This window comes from Oryctolagus cuniculus, chromosome 1 (genome assembly GCF_964237555.1).
Source record: "Oryctolagus cuniculus chromosome 1, mOryCun1.1, whole genome shotgun sequence".
Taxonomy (NCBI): domain Eukaryota; kingdom Metazoa; phylum Chordata; class Mammalia; order Lagomorpha; family Leporidae; genus Oryctolagus; species Oryctolagus cuniculus.
This window is the reverse complement of record NC_091432.1, coordinates 93,697,053-93,712,023: the sequence shown is the minus strand read 5'-3', so window position 1 is coordinate 93,712,023 and position 14,971 is coordinate 93,697,053. Positions and strand designations below refer to the sequence as shown.

At 46.3% G+C, this 14,971-nt stretch overlaps 1 long non-coding RNA gene across 2 annotated transcripts; it reads left to right on the top strand.

Moving 5' to 3' along the window:
- Positions 1–1,470: 1,470 nt before the first annotated feature.
- LOC103349613 (uncharacterized) lies at positions 1,471–14,595 on the top strand. Of its 2 annotated transcripts, XR_007920860.2 has the most exons (4): positions 1,471–1,714; positions 4,402–4,627; positions 6,775–6,890; positions 9,541–9,961. It is a non-coding gene; the product is annotated as an uncharacterized lncRNA (long non-coding RNA). The 2 variants fall into 2 exon arrangements; XR_011390330.1 differs by lacking the exon at positions 6,775–6,890 and having other exon boundaries at positions 9,541–14,595.
- Positions 14,596–14,971: the final 376 nt, after the last annotated feature.

The window sequence follows — 14,971 nt, the reverse complement described above, 5'->3', positions numbered from 1 at the left end:
CCCATTGGGCTACAGGCTTTGCAAAATTATAGACTAAAAGAGATACAATTTCTTGAAAGGTCAGTTTTGCTGAATGGTGATTAGCCTGGGATATTTTATAGCAAAAAAACCACATTATGAATAAAATAGAACATTTGTATGATTTTTAAGATTAAATGGAAAAATTAAAAGAAATTTTGGTGGTGCCAGCATCATCTCTCCAACCTCCCAACCCTCGTCCTCTGTCACCTCCCCAGGATATGTGTTCACTTCCCTTTTCCTTGGGACTGTTTGGGGAAAGTTCATTTTAGTGTAGTATGTTGATATTAGAGCTCACTAAATAACCTTGAGGAAAGCTAGCAAGCCTTGACCTTGGCTGTGTTTTGGTCTTTATCATTCTAGTGTTCTTGTTCTCTCTTTCCCTCCTGACTTCAAAAGGAGCTCAACTAAATCCTATATTTCCTTTTAAAGGTTTCCTCTTGCCTACCTGGGCTGTACTTAAAGACTGTAAGAAGGGCAGCAAACTGTTCAGAGTACTTTCTCTCTCTTTTTAATTGTCTATAAACTCCCAAGTATTCTGCACAAGGCCTCTGGTTTCAGGCCGTATGGTTTTCTCGTGTTGGGAGTCCCTTTCCTGGAAGTGCCCGTTCCCACATATCCATACCAGTTTGTCCCATTCTGCATCCAGAGCCCTGACTCTGATCTGCTCACATAGCACCTGTGATGATCCCTTCCTGTTTCTCTCTAGGAATGTCCACCTGCTTTTCCTGCTTGGCTACGGAGATAAGAAGTCAAGTCCTCTAAAGTCTGATGTGCTGTCACTGAATTTTCCACATTTGCCAGAGAAAAACAGAACTTTTTGTATTTTTAAGTCTTGTACCTTTAATTATTTCCCATTGTTTCAATTCATTCAGTTTTTGTAGAAAATTTGATGAAAATCTCTAACAGAAAACTTTCTCTTTTTTTAAAAAAATGGTTTTTTTTTTTTGTTTTTTTTTTTTTTTTTTTTTTTGACAGGCAGAGTGGACAGTGAGAGAGAGAGACAGAGAGAAAGGTCTTCCTTTTCCCGTTGGTTCACCCTCCAATGGCTGCCGCGGCCGGCCCACCGTGCTGATCCGAAGGCAGGAGCCAGGTACTTCTCCTGGTCTCCCATGGGGTGCAGGGCCCAAGCACTTGGGCCATCCTCCACTGCACTCCCTGGCCACAGCAGAGGGCTGGCCTGGAAGAGGGGCAACCGGGACAGAATCTGGCGCCCCAACCGGGACTAGAACCCGGTGTGCTGGCGCCGCAAGGCGGAGGATTAGCATAGTGAGTCGCGGCGCCGGCCTTAAAAAAATGTTTTAACATGTAATTCTATATACCTTTATGGAGCACAAGGTAATATTTCAACACACATATAAAAGGTAAGTTGATCAATGATCACATCAGGCAATCAGCCTCCTGGCCTCCCCATCATATTTGAAGCCTATCAGCTCTACTGAATATTATACGTCTTTTTTTTTTTTTTTTTTTTTTTTTTTTTTTTGGAGAAGCAGAGAGACTCGCTCCTATCCATGAGTTCACTCCCGCAAATGCCCTCAGTGCCAGGACTGGGCTGAAGCTAGGAGCCAGGAAGGAGCTCATCCAGGCTTCCCACGTGGGTGACAGGAACCCAGCCACTTGAGCCATTACTGTTGCCTCTGGGGACTGATATTAGCAGGAAGCTGGAGTCAGGAGCCAGAGCCTGGAATCACATGTGAGCACCCTGTTTTGGGAAGCAGACATCTTAAATCCTAGTCCAAATGCCTGCCCTTCTCCAGTTGTTTATAGAATGTGTCATCTATTAGTGTATTCTGTAGTTGCCCCATTGTGCCATGGAATACCAGAAGCCATTACTTCTATCTAGCTCTGTTTTGGTTCACATTGTCCAACCTCCTCCATTTCTCTTCTCCCCAGCATTCCCAGTCTCTAGAAATCAATTAAATAAAACTTTTTAAATCAGAAAACAGCACTATGCTTCAAAGTGTGAATAATAACAGAGATGATATTTTGAAGGCTTTGTAGATTTTTAAACCACCTACTATTATGAGATAGAATAAAACAGAAGGACATGACTGTAGCCCCCAGAGAGAAAAGAGAGAACCACTTCCACACAGACATTTCCTTATCCTCTAGGGAACCACAAGGCAGTGTCCAGGGCAACAAACCCCACCTTTGGACAGCGTGTATTCCCTCGTGAACTGCAGATGTTATTTATGGGAACACACAGGCAGGCTGGAGGAGAGCACGCGGAACGCACGACTGTGGGCTTGACTCTGAACTCCCTCATTAACTACAGCACAAATCACGTTTCCCATCCAAGTGCATGCTGCCTTAATGCTGGGTCTTGAGAGGTGTGCAATTAACTCATACCAGCTCTGAGCAGAAGTTTTAAATTAAACAGATGTGATGTATATTAATGGTCTAATGTGACATCAAAGGAGAAGTTTGGAATTATTTTCTTTCTTTCTCCAAATGGGCTTTGGGCTTTGATCTGGCGCACTCTCTCTCATTTTGCCAGGATTAGTGTGATGGCTAGAGGCTCAGTGTTGGAAACACACAGCCACTTAAGGACTCACTGTGTGGCTGCGGCTGCCTCTCCCTGAACCCAATTTCCTGTGTGGGGATAGGGCTAGAATTGGTTCTCCTTGAAAGAAAACAAACAAACCAAAAAATGAATCCAGGAAGGTTTAGTATATCACACCAAAAATAATCAAGGATAAAACTTTCTTGGAAGAGGTTGTATTTTATTATTTTATGACTCTGCTATTTTTCATCTTAACATATAGAACGTAAGCTTTTGAAATATGTATAAAATCTGCGGCAAGCTGTCAAGCCTAGTGCTAAGATACAGGTGTTCCATCCACTGGCTCACTCCCCAAAAGCCGGAGCTGGGCTGATCCAAAGCCAGGAGCCAGGAGCCTCTTCCAGGTCTCCCACATGAGTGCAAAGGCCCAAGGAGTTGGGCCATCTTCCACTGCTTTCTCAGGCCACTGCAGAGAGCCAGATCAGAAGTAGAGCAGCCAGGACTCAAACCAGTGCCCACATGGGATGCCGGCACTGCAGGTGGCGGCCCCGCCCGCTATGCCACAGCGCCAACCCCTAAAATAAACGGCCTCTAAAATAAATCTTTTAAAAAGTAAAGAAAATGAGCAACTCAGAGTTCTAAATTGTTGACCAAGGACCAGCTGAAAACAAAAGACTACATGGGACTTAAAGGAAAACATCACTTGTAGCTATTGGGCTAAGAGAGAGAAAACCAAACACCAAGTTGGATCTTAGTAATTGTCAAATTACACGATTAGTTGAATTGATGGCTTTCCCAGCTGTAAACAGTGAAAATTAGAACCCTGGCTGGGCAAGAATGTTTCCCAGAAAACTTGCAGAATCGTATCTGGGATTTCCACCGTGTTCTGTGCTTCCATCACTACAGGAAGCTGCCCTGCCTTCCTTCATTTGAATATATCTCGCTGTGTTAGCTTATCATTACTGCAGCAAATATTGTGGAGTGGCTCCTTAGGAAAGAAGAAGGTCTATGTCAACTGACAGTTTTGGAGGTTCACAGTCTGCGATTGGGTGGAGCCACTCGTCTGGCATCTGATGAGGGCAATGGATGCAGAACACGTGCAGAGGGAAGATTGCATGGGAGCCAGAATCACCAAGAGCAGCCAGGCCCAACTCTGATTTTATAACCATCCCTCTCTCAAGAACTACCCTCGCAGGCCATGGCCCAATGACCCAAAGAACTCTCACTCTGCCCACCTCGTAGACTCCATAATTAGATTAAGTCTCTACTTTTAACCACTATATGAGGTTTCAGGAACCAAGCCCCCAATGCATATGCCTTCGGGAAATGTTCAAACTACTATCCAAACCAGAACACTTGCTTTACTTAAAGCTCCTGCAACACTTTTATCTGCTTGCAAAAGGAAGCAACTTCCTCACTTGTCCTCCCCTCCATTTTTTCCCAAACCATAACTAGACTCAGAGTCCAAGTATGTAAAGGTGGCCAATTATAAAGTCAGACTGAGGGGAGATTATTTTGCTAACTTGTATTAGAAAAAAATAGAATACCTAAGAGTTATTATTAGGGTGCTAGATCAAATAGAACAGATTAAAATTTTGGATTAGACTGAAATTATCAATGTGGGTGAAATTGCCAGATATTCTGAAATCACTGGTTCAGATCAAATAGCTGGGGGCCATTATAACTGTGTGCTCCATTTCTATATTAAAATTCCAGCACACTGTGGCAAACTATTGCCCAGAACTGCTACAACAAAGCTTCAAGTAGGCCTGATGAGGCAAAAAACAAAAACAAAACCAAAAAAACCCACAAATGCAGCAGGAATTAGAGTGTATGTCTGTTGAGAAGTAAAAAATTCCTTTTTTTTTTGCAAGCAGGTGGGCCCTTGAAGATGGCATGAGTTTCCTTCTTTCAGCCTACAGTGATTTCAGTCATGGTTCTCACTCCACTGATGTGAGGGCTGGATCCGTGAGAGCTGTTGAGGCCAAAGAATGCAGAGGACACCTCTGTGATCACCAGTGGAGAGCCTGATGAGTTTGGTTATGGCCACCAACACGTACTCTGGAATCATCCATGAATACTATGCAGTGATGGTACAACCAGGTGAGAGAAGTCTTAGCTAAGTTTGAGATGTCATTCCCACTAATGCACTAACATAGCTGAGCCTTGAGGGTTCTGCCCTAGCTTATCCATGTTAATTGAAGTTGAGTTGTCAGAAATGCCTTGGTAGAATGTAAAGGGAGTAATTCAAAGGCTTAGAAAAGTCGGAACATTGGAGTGAATTTTTAAGGATCCACAGGTCACTCATCTCCTAACTAAACCCCTTAAAGGGCTAGAAGACTTCTGTTCATCAAGACCTTGTCTAACACTTGAAAGAGCACCGGCACCTTTGAAATATTTCCATAGCAGCTATTGGGAAATGCCCCCAATTGGCAAAAATCTCCCAGATTTCCACAGGGAGAATAACCATGATCCAGGGGTGATAGAGTTTGGGTAGAGGCAAGGTGGATGTCAGTACAGAAATCGGAAGCAAGTCAGGATCATTTTCAGAGGGTCTGACCTTCAGCACTTTTATCCGCTTGCAATCTTCTAGCGGCTGATTGTCGGTTCCTTAGGACCAAATTATAGGGCAGCTGGTGCAGGTCCTGCCCAATGTACATAACAATGGCCACGATAACAAAGCAAAAACAAAAACTAAGTCTCCAGGACTATTGACCAGCAGTGGGGCTTAAGTCACCCTGAGGCTTAAGAGTCACAATTGGTAGGACCTGGTAAGCAGGAAATAGCAGATGACCCAGTGGTAATACACTTAACCTGCCTCTCAGCATGGAAGATAAGTCACAAACCCCACAAAAACCCGGGCACCAACACCACATGATGTCTCTAAGGGGCTGGAGGGCTGGAGCAGCTGAGACACTTTCTCCTGATAAAGGCTAAAATGACTGATCGATACCAGCATATAAAAATTATTATGTCAACATAACATCTTAAGCAAAGTCAAAAGACTAGGGACAAGCTGGAAAATACTTCTACAATTTGTATCGTAGAGATAACCTCCCATAAAGAGCTCCTTTATATTCATGGAAAAAACTCCAGCAATTCAATAGTGAAATGGGATAATGAACTCAACAGACAATTTAGAGGAAAGGAAATACATATTAGCCTCAAATATACGACATGCTCAACTTGATTCACCATAAGTGACTTGAAAATTAGAACTGAGATACCAGGGACGGGTGTGGTGCAGCAAAGTAAGCCACAGTTTGTGACACCAGCATCCCATAACAGTACTGGCTCAAGAACCAGTTGCTCCGCTTCCAATCCAGCTTCCTGTTAATGCAACTGGGAAGGTAGTAGAAGATGGCCCAAGTACGTGGACCCCTGCTACCTACATAGGAGGCTTGGATAGAGCTCCTGCCTCCTAGCTTTGGCTTGGCCCAGACCTGGCTGTTGTGGCCATTTGGGAAGTGAACCAGTGGATGGGCGATATCTCTCTCTCCGTGTGTGTGTGTGTGTGTGTGACTCTGCATTTCAAATAAATGAAAAAATAAATCTTAAAAAGAGACAGAAGGGCCGGCGCCGCGGCTCACTAGGCTAATCCTCCGCCTTGTGGCGCTGGCACACCGGGTTCTAGTCCCAGTTGGGGCACTGGATTCTGTCCCAGTTGCCCCTCTTCCAGGCCAGCTCTCTGCTGTGGCCCGGGAGTGCAGTGGAGGATGGCCCAAGTCCTTGCGCCCTGCGCCCCATGGGAGACCAGGAGAAGCACCTGGCTCCTGCCTTTGGATCAGGGCGGTGCACTGGCCGCGGCGGCCATTGGAGGGTGAACCAACGGCAAAAGGAAGACCTTTCTCTCTGTCTCTCTCTCTCACTGTCCACTCTGCCTGTCAAAAATAAAATAATAAAAATAAATAAATAGAATAAAGAGACAGAGGATGCCTATCTTTGAAGAAGGGAATGTGTTGGGAGAGGTGAGGATTTGTTAGTAGCTTCTAGGGAGCAGGGTATGAGAGCAGGCTCGTATGACTCTCCCAGAGAGAGCCGAATGACTTAAGGTGAAGGAAAGAGAATCCAAAATTATTATAATTAACATACCACCTTCTAAGTACGAGGACAATCATATCGAATGGTACAAAGTAGGGGCCAGTTAGTCTAGTGGTCACGATTCTGGTTAAAGAGGCCCCTATCCCATGCCAGGGTACCTGGGTTCAATTCTTGGCTCCGTCTCCTAATTTCAGCTTTTGTCAATGCAGACCCTGAGAAGCAGCTATGGTGTCTCAAGTAATTGGATTCCTGACAGCCACATGGGGGACGTGGATTGAGTTCGTGGCTCCTGGCTCTGACCCTTGCCCAGCCGCACCTGTTATGGGTATTTGGGAAGCTCTTTCTCTATCAGTCTCTCTCTGTCTCTGTCTTTCAAATAAATAAATAATGCTTCAGCGGGGCAGACTGCTTAGACAGACTTCAGAGCAAAGATCGAGATCACTGATATACTCTTGAGTACTTGCTGGGCGAGGTTCACGGTGTAGCATCATTACTGATGGGGCCAGAGGCCTTGTGCGGGGGAACCTGCGAACCCACAGGGAAGGCTCTGTACAGGTGAGGCAGATAAAGAGGAGCGAGGGCACAGTGATAAATTGCATCTGCGTCTGAATCAGATGGTGACCAAAGGAACTAAAGGTGAGCAAGCTGTATTTGAACAATGGATGCCTTTTGCAGACCAAAAAGTACTGACTTGATACATTTCACTCAGGAAACTTTGTAAGACAAACCTGGAAGCTTGTGTTACATAAACAAATAAATACCTGGGCAAAAAGTGAGTTCTGGATTCTGGGAAAGCTAGCCTCATCCTGGGGATAGGTTGTTTCCTAAATTTAGAGGGTCCGAGGCCAGCACTGTGATTATCGTGTCTGTGTTTTCTCTCTCAGACTCTATGAAAAGGAAAGGTCTGGAGAGACTAGACCCTGAACCAATGCAACTTCTGGGAACGTGAAGGAATGATGCACTTGCCTATCAGAGATAGTTCAGGCTTTTGATTTGAGAAGCCTATACTGAAGTTAACCAGAATAAGCAATTGAACATTTAAATCGTAGTTTGTTTTAGGCTTTTAAATTCATGACTGGTCTGCAATAAATTCATGGAGAATGTATATTATGAAAACTCTATATATGGATTTTTTTTTTTTTGACAGGCAGAGTGGACAGTGAGAGAGAGAGACAGAGAGAAAGGTCTTCCTTTTGCCGTTGGTTCACCCACCACTGGCCGCCACGGCCAGCGCGCTGTGGTCGGCGCACCGCGCTGATCCGATGGCAGGAGCCAGGTACTTCTCCTGGTCTCCCATGGGGTGCGGGGCCCAAGCACTCGGGCCATCCTCCACTGCACTCTCTGGCCACAGCAGAGAGCTGGCCTGGAAGAGGGGCAACTGGGACAGAATCTGGTGCCCTGACCTGGACTAGAACCCGGTGTGCAGCGCTGCAAGGTGGAGGATTAGCTTAGTGAGCTGTGGCGCCGGCCATATATATGGATTTTAAAACCTTTTAATTCCATTTTTTCATGAACTTTGGAAGGTTTTTTTTTTTTTTTTTTTTTTTTTTTTTTTTTTTTTTTTTTTTTTTAGAAAAGCAGAGAGAGAGGAAGAGAGAGAAAGAAAGAAGAAAGATACAGAACCATACAGGGAGAGAGTTTTCAGCTGCTGGTTCTCTCCCCAAATGCCTGCAACAGCCAGTGCAGTTACAGGCTAACGCAGGGAGCCTGGAACTCCATCTAGGTCTCCCATGTGGATGGCAGGGCCCAACTACTTGAGCCATCACTGCTGTCTCTCAGGGTGTGTATTAGCAGGGTGATGAATTAGAAGCGCAGAAGAGGAGGTAAGTGCAGGCACTGTGCACTATTATTAGTGGGTAAAGCTACTGCCTGTGATGCTAGCATCCCATATGGGTGCTGGTTTATGTCCTGGCTGCTCCATTTCCAATACAGCTCCTGCTAATGGCCTGGGAAAGCAGCTCAAGTGTTTGAGCTCTGGGCACCCATGTAGGAGACTCGGATGAAGCTCCTGGTTCCTGGCTTTGGCCTGGTCCAGCCCTGGAAGTTTCAGCCATCTAGAGAGTGAACCAACAGACAGAATCTCCACCCCGCCCCTCCACCGTGTGTGTGTGTGTGTGTGTGTGTGTGTGTGTGATTCTGTCTGTCTTTCCCCCTCCTTCTGTAGCTCTGTCTTTCAAATAAATAAATAAAATCCTAAAAATAAAAATAAAAAGTAGACATGAGACTTGAATTCGGGTACTCCGATTTGGGAAATTTTTTATATTTTGGGCCTTTTATTACTGGAACATATTCTTGCATAGTACTATCAGAGATCCTGTATTTCAAAATAGAATGTCATTGTGGAACTTCTGTGCTAAGTCTGACAACTTGGCTGGGTGGGTTCTGGAAAAGGAAGTGAGTTTTCAGCTTTAGGAACACAGTGAACTTGGACCACATGAGGCAGTTTTAGTGCCTTCAAGTGACAACATTTGCTCTGCCCTTCAGTGATCCCGGGAAGATACCCAAATAAGGAGCACTTGCTTGGGACGAGCAGTCCCAGGAAGGTGGGAGCAGAACTGCCCTCTTGGCCTTACCTTCTGCCAGTCCTGACTCTGAGGAGGTGGTAGGATTGTCTTATTGACCACTCAGGGAAGAATCAAGTGGGCTGCTTTGCTTGGTGACTGTCTGCTTCTCCCCGAGCCCTCCAGGAGTGCTTTTTCTCTGTCCCACCATGCCTCAGTCTTACCTGCGGCTGGCTATGGAAGTCTGCTTAATCCCAGGGCTCCTCCGTTCTAAAGCTCGCCAGCATCTCTCCATAGCTACACCCTCCAGCTTAGCCTTTAGCAAAAAGCAAGGGGAATACTTTGGCTTTTGTACAACTCTCTTGTCTTATTTTTCAGTTTTTTCAAAACCCAATTGAGGAAGGGAAATGCTAATTACTGGGTCCCCTTATTAATAACCACTAACTGTCATTATTATCCCTTTTATCCTTCCAGAATGGCTGGGTGCCAGGCAAACTGAGACTGCATACTATTTACTGATCTTGGCTGAGTCAAAGGAAAATGAATCAGGAGCCAGCACCATGGCACAGCAGATTAAGTTGCTGCCTGCAACACTGGCATCCCATTCGGGTGCCAGTTTGAGTCCCGGCTGCTCCACTTCCAATCCAGCTGCCTGCTAATACCTGGAGAAGCAAAGGAAGATGGCACAAGTGCGTGAGCTCCTGCACCCATGTAGAAGACCCGGATGAAACTCCTGGCCCCTGGCTTCAGCCTGGCCCAGCCCTGGCTGTTGTGGCTGTTTGGGGAGTGACCCAACAGATCAAAGGATTCTCTCGGCCTCTGCCTCACTCCCTCTGAACCTGGCCTTTCAAATCCATCAATCAATCTTTAAAATAAAAAAAGAGAAGAAAATGAATCAAAGGAGAGGTATACACTGTTATTGCATAAATGAGTGAAAGCAGCACTCAGATCCTGTCCTGGGTGCTTCAGGGGCTGCAGGTTACAGTGCCGACGTGACCAAATCCCACATCGCTTGCAACCAGTCCTGAGAAATGACACAGAAATAGCATCAAGAAATCCAGATGGGGCGAGCGTTGTGGCACAGCTGGTCAAGTCACTGTTTGGGTAGCCCACATTGCATGTCAGAGTGTCAGCTCAAGTCCCATCTAGTCTGCTTCTGATCCAGCTCCCTTCTAATGCACCTGGGAAAGCAACAGATGACAGCATAAGTACTTGAGTCTTATGTGGGAGACCTGGATGGAGTTCCCAGATCCTGGCTTTGCTGTGGTCCAGCCCTGGCTGTTGTGGCCCTTTAGGAAGTGAACCAGTAGATGGAAGACCTCTCTCTCTCTCTCTCTCTGTGTGTGTGTGTCTCCCTCTCTCATTATCATTCTGCCTTTCAAATAAATAAATAAATCTTAAGAAGAAAGAAACCCATATCACAAAAGTATGAGTGTCTTAAGAAGGGAACCCCTAGTTCCTGGGGAACATGTATTTTGCCAAAAAGTACAAGAAGGGCCCAAGAAAGAAGTACGCCTATAATGCCAAGGTTTTGAGTACATGTGCTGAGAACAGCAAAGAAGTGAAGTGCAAAATCCCAAAGGATGTCAGCCACAAACTCAATCAACTTGCTGTCACCCACCCCAAGCTCAGGAACTGTACTCATGCCTGAATTACCAAAGTCTTAGGCTATCTCAGTCAAAGGTCAAAGGTCAAAGGCCAAGGCTAAGGCTGAAGCCAAGCCGCAGGTCTAGGCCCAGGCCCAGGCCCAGGCTGCACCTGCAGCTCCAGCTCTAGTTCTGACTAAGAATCAGACCCCCAAAGGCCCCCAGGGCCTCCATGAAGGCTCTATCATCACAGCCGCGGTGTGCCAACATGAGGACAAAGGACTGGTGTGACCCTGGGATGCCGTCTACATGGAGCTGCTGTCTTTCTGTGCTGTTTACACAAATAAACCCAAGGCAGGGTCTCTTTAAAAAGTGGCACTTACATTTAAAATCTCCATTTCTTCAGAAATTAGGGAATGCTCATTCAGGTCTCAGCTGGAGCCATCAAGAACTCCCGGGCAACTTCCACAGGCAGCTCTTCTCCGTCCTGACATCCAAGAGAACAACCCGGAGTCAGAAGTGAGTGATTCACTGGCATGCAGAACAGGAGCGAGGAGGCTGGAAGGAGATAGCAGTGAGTCAGGATGAAGACAGGAGGATCGCTTCCCTCCCCGTCCTGCTCGCAGAGCAGAGCCAGTGGTGACTTTGAGGCCTCGGCTCGCTCACTTTCCATTCACTATTCAACCCACCGCAATCTGGCTCTCACCCACGCCAAAACTGCTTGTGACAAAGTTTTCAGTGACTTCCTAACTGCAAAAAGCAATGCACAGTTCTCTGCCTGCGTGTTCCTGGACCTCTTTGCCTTGTTTGAAACTGCTGAGTCATCCTCCTCCTTGTCAACATCATCGACATCAGTTTCTCCTGGGTCTTTTCCTGCCTCCCGACTGCCCCTGCTTAGTCTACTTCATTCATCCAAGGTCCCATGCCTGGTGCTGGGAATACCGTGGCAAATATGCCAGTGTCTTCCCTTATGGGGAAACAGACATTAAGGAATCATTTCTATTGCAACTAAATAGTTACAATTGCTCAACTGCCCTTAGGAAAACTACAACAAAGAAAGAGTACAAGGGGTTGTGGTGGCACATACCCGGTGTGTAGCTGACACTGGGCCTAAGCGACTGCTTACTGAAAGAAGTCATATTTTAGTTAAGACCTGAAAGATGTGAGGGTGCAACCAAGTGAGCAGGTGGGACAACAAACAGTCTTCCAGGCCAAGGCAACAGAATGGGAAAAGGCTCTGAGGTAGAAAGAAGTTTGCATGTTCCAGAAACAAAGAAACCCGCACAATCTGTATTCTAAAAAGAGCTCTCCTTGTCTAAGTCTGAGCTTACCAAACCCAGTCTGTTTCTCCTCCTTCCATGGCACCACTATGCATTAGAAAATCAGAATCATCCTAGACAACTTCATCTCCTTTACCTTCTACTTCCAATCAATCACCACATCTGTAGGTTTTGCTTATTAATCATTTGTAGACATCCACGCCTTTCTCACCATCTCTGCTACCATTGACCACTTAGGCCCTTATTATCCCTCTCTTGGTCATGCACTAGCTTCTTAACGAAGTTGCCTCCAGACTTGCCCCTGCTTTGAGCCACCCCCTATGCTACAACCTGAGTGCATCCTACAAAATGACCCCTGGCTATGACCAGCTCCCTCACCTGCTGCAAACCCTTCTGAGGCTCTCCTAGAGCTTTGACAAATGCTTTGCTCTATCCCGGGTGTGCAAGGCCCCTATGATGTGGCCCCTGACTATTGCCACCTACAGCCTCACACTGGACAGCCCAGGGCAATTGAAGTGTTTGAGGTTCTTTGTCCAATCCGTACTGTTTCATCTTGCTCTGTTTGTGTTTGTATTTTCCTTCTGCCTAGAAACCCCTTCAATCTTTTCTCACTCTTTTTTTTTTTTTTTAAGTATTTGTTTATTTGAAAGGCAAAGTTACAGGGAGAGAGAGAGAGAGAGAGAGAGAGACCAACCTTCTATCTGCTGATTCATTCTCCAGGTGGCTACACGGCCAGGCACCAGGAGCTTCGTCCATGTCTCCCATATGGATGCAGGAGCCCACATATTTGCTCCATCTGCTGCTGCTGTCCCAGATGTATTATCAGGAAGCTGGGTTAGATGTGGAACAGCCAGGACTTCAACCAGTGCCCATGTGGGATGCCCGCATTTCAGGTGGCAACTTACCCTGCTGCACGACAACACTGCCCCCCACCCCATCTTTTCTTTTAATGGTTGTCTTTCTTATTTAAAATTCAACTTGGGTGTTCATCCATGTCTTATTGATTTTATGGCTAACAATTGGATCTTCTTTTCTTTTTTAAGATTTAATTATTTATTTGAAAGCCAGAATTATGTATAGAGAGGGAGAGACAGAGAGAGAGAGGTCTTCAATCCACTGGTTCACATGGCCTCAGTGGCTAGGGATGGGCCAGGCTGAAGCCAGGAACCAAGTGCTTCATCTGGGTCTCCCACGTGGGTGCAGGGGCCCAAGCACTTGGGCCATCCTCCACTGCTTTCCCAGGCACAGAAGCAGGAAGGTGAATTGGAGGTAGAACATCCAGGACCTGAACCTGTACCCATATGGGATGCTGGTGCTGCAGAGGGCAGTTTAACTTGCTGAGCCACAACACCAGCCCCCAAAATTGGCACTTCTGTTATGTCCCAACTCTGGGCCCATGACGCTTCTCAACTATAGAATCTCATCAGAGAAAGACAAGATGAATGAAACTCCACAGATGAGCTCTGATCAGGCCAAGGAGGTCCAGGCCAAGCAGCAGTGGCAACTGCTGTAGGCTGCACTCAGGCACAGTCTCAGTTTCCCCTGGAAGCAGCAGCCCTCACTTCTGCTCACATTCATGGAGCAATGCGAGTCACACGCCGCATCTGACTTCCAGAAAGGAGAAGTCATCCCAACTGTGTGCTGGGAAGGCAAATAACTGAAAATATTTGGTGCTCGGCACTGAGGACAGCCACCAAGCTATGTCAAAATCAACACATGATGAGAAGTTAAAGATTGAGTCCAAACCAATTTTCACCTACACAATTATTTACACACTAAGCGTTCAGTGAGCATTTCTTACGTGCTGCACAGAACACTGGGCTAATATTCGGCCTGTATGTACCGGGAGGGTCAGAGTAGTTGATTAAACATTACATTTCTACTGCATCATGCAATTTCAGTAAGTCAAAATGAAATAATAATATAAATTATAAATGTAAGCCCTTTTGTTTGAGCTAATTATTTAGGATGTGGCAATAACAAATAAGTGAGCACCCGTCCCAAGAACTTCTGGAAAACCGAAGTCTTTCTCTTTTAAGTCAGCGTGGGTCAAGATGGGCTCCATGAAGGGCTGTATCCTCTTCCAGCTCCTGGGTGCTGGTGGGCTTGCTGATTGCTATCTGTCCTTGACATACATGGTGGCTCCTTCTTAATAGTTTAGTTTTAGGCTGCTTCTTTAAAAAAAAAGGAAAGGAAAGGAAAGAAATAGAGAGATTTATTTACTTGGGAGGCAGAGTTACAGACAGAGAGAGGAAGAGACAGAGAAGTTTTCCATCCGCTGGTTCATTCCCAGAACAGCCACAATGGCCGGAGCTGGACCAATCCAAAAGCCAGGAGCCTGGAGCTTCTTCCAGGTCTCCCACACAGGTCCAGGGGCCCGAGGAGTTGGGCCATCTTCTGCTTTCCCAGGCCATCAGCCTTCCCTTGCTCCCTTCAAGTCTGGTCATTTTTCGTGCTCCCATGGCTCCCAAACCCTGGCTGGTAATGACGATCACAACTGCCGAGAACTAGGAAATAGGTGCTGTGGGCCTCTCCCTGGAGAGTAAGTCCCTTGAAGGCAGGAGTGTGGCTCCTTGCTCACTGCAGGAACTCATACCCAGCAGTGTTTCCTATACCCAAGAGGTGTTCGATGTATATTGACTGAATAAAATAAGTCTCTCCCATATGGGTCTGCAAGTTGTTTTCTTTCTGACATAATCTAGTCTCCTGAATTGAGGGCCTGACAACTCCCTTGAGACTGATCCCTCTCTAGAGGAATGAATGGTCAAGGGTACCAGTCACTCATCAACACTCGGCACCACTGCGTTTCTGTTCCCATGGTGATTCTTCCTCTAGACAGCAACCTCTGGGACCATCCGAAGAGCTGCTCTTCACAGCACCTGTCTCTGCTGGGAGTTGAGTCTTTCTGCCACTGGTCTCCAGCGACCACAAGGGAGCAAGGTTAAATTGAGGGGCTGGCTCCATAGCTCACTGGGTTAATCCTCTGCCTGTGGCACTGGCATCCCATATGGGTGCCGGGTTCTAGTCCCAGTTGCTCCT